We start from the raw sequence: 5,216 nt of genomic DNA, 5'->3' as shown, positions 1-5,216 counted from the left end.
ACATCATTTGGGAAGATAATTGGATTATCTTTCAGATGTGTGGGTGTAGAAGAGAACCAACACTGTGTAGTGGATAAACAAGAAAATAAGTGTAAATTAAGTGTTGGAAATGCTCCTTGATGCCAGCAACAATGGATGAATCTGTTGCAGTAACAGTAAGATGATTGAGCAACTGAGCATGTGATGGCCTTCCCTCCCTGTGTCCCGCCCTCGCAGAAACAGGAAGTTACATCAGACAAGGGCGGGACACAGGGAAGGAAGGCCTGAAGGGAGGCGATCAGTCGCTGCTGCACTTTCACATGGAGGTGAGGCGCTGTGATTTGAATGCTGAGGGCCCGGCCTGGTGGTGGATGGAGGGGGCTGTCGATGGAACCGAGGGAGGGCGGGTGAGACTGGGGACTGCGGTGCCGGGCCCCCCTTGGAGGCCCCGGTGAATTTTGTCCCCCCTGCCCCCCCTCTCAGCGGCCCTGGCGGTGGGGACAGGTTAGATTTCTGTTCCCGTGTAACTCTCTAGTCTGATCAGCAGACAAGACTCTTGTTGCCATATCAAAGGCAGACAAGACACAAATTATGTTATTTAACAGTGCTTCATTTTAATCCAAAAGCAGCTTCTGCAGTTTTTATCATTGAATTCATTTGCCAGTTGTCTGTGTTAAGTTTTTACATATTGATACTATCATTTTATAGATACTGTTCCCATTTAGTTGGAACAGCCTCTAGTCTCCAGCTTTTAGAGAATGGCACAGAGACAAAACTTTATCCCCATTTTCATGTAATTCTCTGCTTAGGTGTAGAGAGGAGACAGATAGCTGCTGGCTGGAACCTGGAGGGGAAAGAGGTCAGGGAAGACCCAGGCACTGGGAAGGAAAGAGCTAGGAGTCAGAATGTGTGTGAGGAGGGTTCTTTTGCACATGAATGTGAGCAGGGACCCAAATGTGTGTGAATTGACATCTCTGGGCTCCATACATAAAATGGCCATGTTTGTTTGATCTAGAAAATTTAGGAGATTTTAAATAATAAGTATCTAAGGGTCTGACCCAAAAACAGAGGAAAAGGCCTTGAGAAGCCCCCAACAAGTCATAGACCTCGGGGGCTGGGCTTCTTCGTCATCGGCCAGAAAAACCTCTGCATAAAACGTCTATCTGATTTTATAAAATGTTATCTTCTGTTCTTTAATTCTTTTACTGTCTCACTTTGTATTTTATTTTTTTTTTCAATTTTTAATGTTTATCCTTCTGTATACCACTTTAGTACACCAAATTAAACATCAGATATTACTTAGCTTTATCTGATGTTCCAGCATAATGATCAGTGCAGCATATAAATCAGTTCAACACATCGACCACGACCAACGATGGCTGTCGTTTCGATGACCTGCTTCAGGGTACAGTGGTCCGTGTTTATGATTTCCGCAATGCTAGATTCTTAGAACATCAGATAAAGCTAAGTAATATCTGATGTTTAATTTGGTGTACTAAAGTGGTATACAGAAAGATAAAAATTAAAATTTGAAAAAACAAAAAATAAAAAGTGAGATAGTAAAAGAATTAAAGAACAGAATAAAACGTTTTATAAAACCAGAGAGAGGTTTTATGCAGAGGTTTTTCTGGCTGATGATGAAGAAGCCCAGCCCCCGAGGTCTATGACTTGTTGGGGGCTTCTCGAAGGCCTTCTCCTCTGTTTTTGGGTCAGACCCTTAGATACTTATTGTTTAAAATCTCCTAAATTTTCTAGATTGTTATAGACTTGGCTAGGGAGATTTCCTCGATACATGCTATAGACATGTTTGTTTGATCTAACACCAGAATATTAATATACTCTTTTGTATTTATAGTAAAGTTGTAATTTGACACATCCTACTTCTGATCTCTACCTAGTATTGGGGGTATAAATCTAGAATGATTTAAGTGTAGTATTGTTTTGCAACTGAATCAAGGCAGCAGTAAATGATATTGGCTTTTCTTTGGAGTCTCTGAAAGAATATAAAGTGGGAAGCAATTTTGGTAAATTTTTTGAGCTGAAAATTGTCTTCCACCCAATAGTTAAAAGTATGTACATTGGTTTCAGAGCACATTTAAAACTCTATGTCTGATCTTCAAGACCCTTTAAAGGAAATGGCCCCGAGTACTTGAAGAACAGGATGACCCCCTACACACCTCCAAGGACACTAAGGTCCTCTCAAGGGGTATCCCTAACCACACTCTCTCCAAAAGACATTACAGGATGTGATACCCACAAGCGAGCCTTCTCCAGAGTATGTAGCCCCCACACTCTGGAATGCTCTCCCTGAAAGGCTCCACTTAACACAGGAAGCAGGTGAAAGCTTGGCTCTTCAACCAGGCCTTTAATGGAAGAAGTAACTAACTTCTTAGTCTCACACACATACAAGGAGTGGCACTGGCTGCACATACTGCAGCAGGACATGTTTATCCACTCCCACCCGAGCTGAGATAAATCTCTCTGACTTCACGTGCAACTTTCTTTAAATTAGTCACCTTATTTTTTAAACTCCTTATTACATTATTATGAAATAATAGTAATAGTGTTGCAGGAATTGATGCATGAATTTATGATACTTCAGGAGTCAGACAGCACACACCAGAATGAGAGAGTAATCTTCTTTATTTGCCAGCAAACAAAGTAGAACATCAGCATTAAGTCTCTTCTTCTCTTTCTCAGCTCTCTGTGTCTTTGTGGCTTCTGTCTCAGCTGCTTCTCTTCTTATGCTGTCTTCTCCTTCTTCTGTCTGTTCCTTCTGTCCTTCTCTTTCTTCTGAGCTCCTTCTGACGTAAACTGCTTCTTCTCCCACTTAAATACAGTTCTATCTAGCCTAGCCTAGCCCCCTTACTCTCCAATTGGTTAAGGAATAGATTGATTACCTTGCCTCAACCAATCAGCTCCATACAAATATCAGTTACATAGGTTCCAGACATCCTAAACTGACCTGTGACCTGGGGCCCCTTACACCAGACATTTGGGCTCCAGTCTCTTACATGTTATTATGATTGATTTCTCATATTCCTAGTACTAACTGCTAACTAAACTCTGGCATTCATTAAAGGGGTCAAGGGCCAATCTTACTTAATGGCATACATATCGGGTTATTACTTTCAAGACCATTTCTACATTTACCTATAATTAATCAAGGAGAAGAGAGCTGACTAGTCCTGACCTCTTTCACCTATCAGCTTATACATTGAACCAGCCAGAACTGCAGATAAGTCAAAACACATGTTTGACCTCTTCACTGCAGTCCTTGCTTGACCTCTCAAACAGCAGACAAAGAGTAATACAGAATTTAACAGACATTCTACACAGAATTATTAATTTACACAGAATACAGCATATTCTAAAGTAAGCATCCTTATAAGACATATTCTACATACTTATAATGGTCTCTATATCTATATCTAAGCTATCTCCTTATAACAAAATCTACATATCAAGAACTTCTGAAATTATTTCAGCTTTAAACTACAGCATGTCTGGCTCATTCCTTTGTTCATTCATAATAATATCCCCTCAAGATTTAATAGTATACAGATGTGCCAGCTAGCATTGGCAATTCACAAAGGACAGAGTTTCATTTCTCACTGACCTTTCTAACCTTTAGCTTGGCCAAGCTAGATCTAAACCATCTGGCATTCCTTCACTTTAGTTGCAAGGTAGAAAATTGAACTTTTTAAACACCAGACCTTTAATATCATTTCTCAGAATTAATCAATTTCTTTTGCCCACTGCCTCAATAGTAGTATTAAATTATTTTCTGGGGGGGGGGGTTTTTTTGCTTCAGTGTTTTTTTGTTCTCTCTATGAGGAGTTTCCACTAAAGTTGGTTTTCAGAGAAGTTTGAAACCGGTGATAAGTGACCTTTTAGGGGGTTGTTTATCTCTGTAGGCACCCTGGGGCTACTGAAGTTTATTTTCTTTAACATTTTATTGTCTGCAATCCCTTGGGTTACTGTTGGGTTATTGAGAGCAATTTTGGTGTCATTAAGTAGTATACTATGCCATACTTTGTATTATTTTAATATTTTTACTGCAATAATTGTCTATTGCTTATGTTTGATTTACTCTTAGTGTACACTGCCTTGAGTGAATTATATAAAAGAGGCGGTAAATAAATCCTAATAAATACATTTTAAAAAGTGTACTTCTTGCAGTAATGGGAAAAGGGACAGGGCAAGGGGAAGGGGAAGCAGTAGTGAATTATTAGGACCTATTGTTCTGTCCGATAGGACAGTAGGCAGGAAGGTGTACTACTACTACTACTACTACTACTAATCACTTTTATAGCGCTACAAGGCATACGCAGCGCTGTACACCATTCACATAAAGACAGTCCCTGCTCAAAGAGCTTACAGTCTAAATAAGACAGGTAACAGAACAACTAAGGGGTAAGGGGAATTAAGGAGGAGGGGATAAAGGTACAGGCAAGTGAGCAGTGGTTAGGACTCAAAAGCAGCGTCAAAGAGGTGGGCTTTTAGCTTGGACTTAAAAACGGCCAAAGATGGGGCTAGACGTACAGGCTCGGGAAGTCTATTCCAGGCGTGTGGTGCAGCGAGATGGAAGGAACGGGGTCTGGAATTAGCAGTAGAGGAGAAGGGGGCAGACAAGATTTCTTCTTATTGATTGGACCACTTAATTTACTTCTCTATGGCTTGCCTTTAATAAAATCAGTAATCAAGATCAGTGCACTGGTACTAAAGCTCTGGTGAGTGAGAAAACTATCGAATGAGTGTGCCACGCTCCTAGAGTCCTATTGTGTGTGAGACTTGGCATCTCTAGGCGCCTACTTTCTGTGCATGCATTTTTTACCCATGTAGGCAGTCACACAATTTTCTAGCTGTAAAACCTCTTTATTTATGCAGTAACCATAGAGCTACTCCTCTCCCCTCCCCCGACAGCCCACGTGGAAGGGAAAGCCACGCGTCGCTGACGGGGTCCTGCTGCACCCCTGCTGTCTGTGGCTCTGGAGGGGAGGATGGGCAGCTTCAGCTGTCCAACGTATGCCTCGTCTGTCCTAGGTATCTTTTGCGAAAGGATTGGAACGGGATAGCTGCGAACCTAAGATGGCCGACTGTTTTTCAGTAGGAAGAATGTATGCACACAGAGAACGGTTGCGAGAAGTAGATAAAGACGCTGGAGTGGAAGCAGGCACGTATGTGAGCAGCTCTGCGTACAGGGCCCGTCAGATGAGGTCCTCGGAAGCGGAGGG

This window comes from Microcaecilia unicolor, chromosome 3 (genome assembly GCF_901765095.1).
Source record: "Microcaecilia unicolor chromosome 3, aMicUni1.1, whole genome shotgun sequence".
Classification (NCBI taxonomy): Eukaryota; Metazoa; Chordata; class Amphibia; order Gymnophiona; family Siphonopidae; genus Microcaecilia; species Microcaecilia unicolor.
This window is presented reverse-complemented; position numbering follows the sequence as displayed.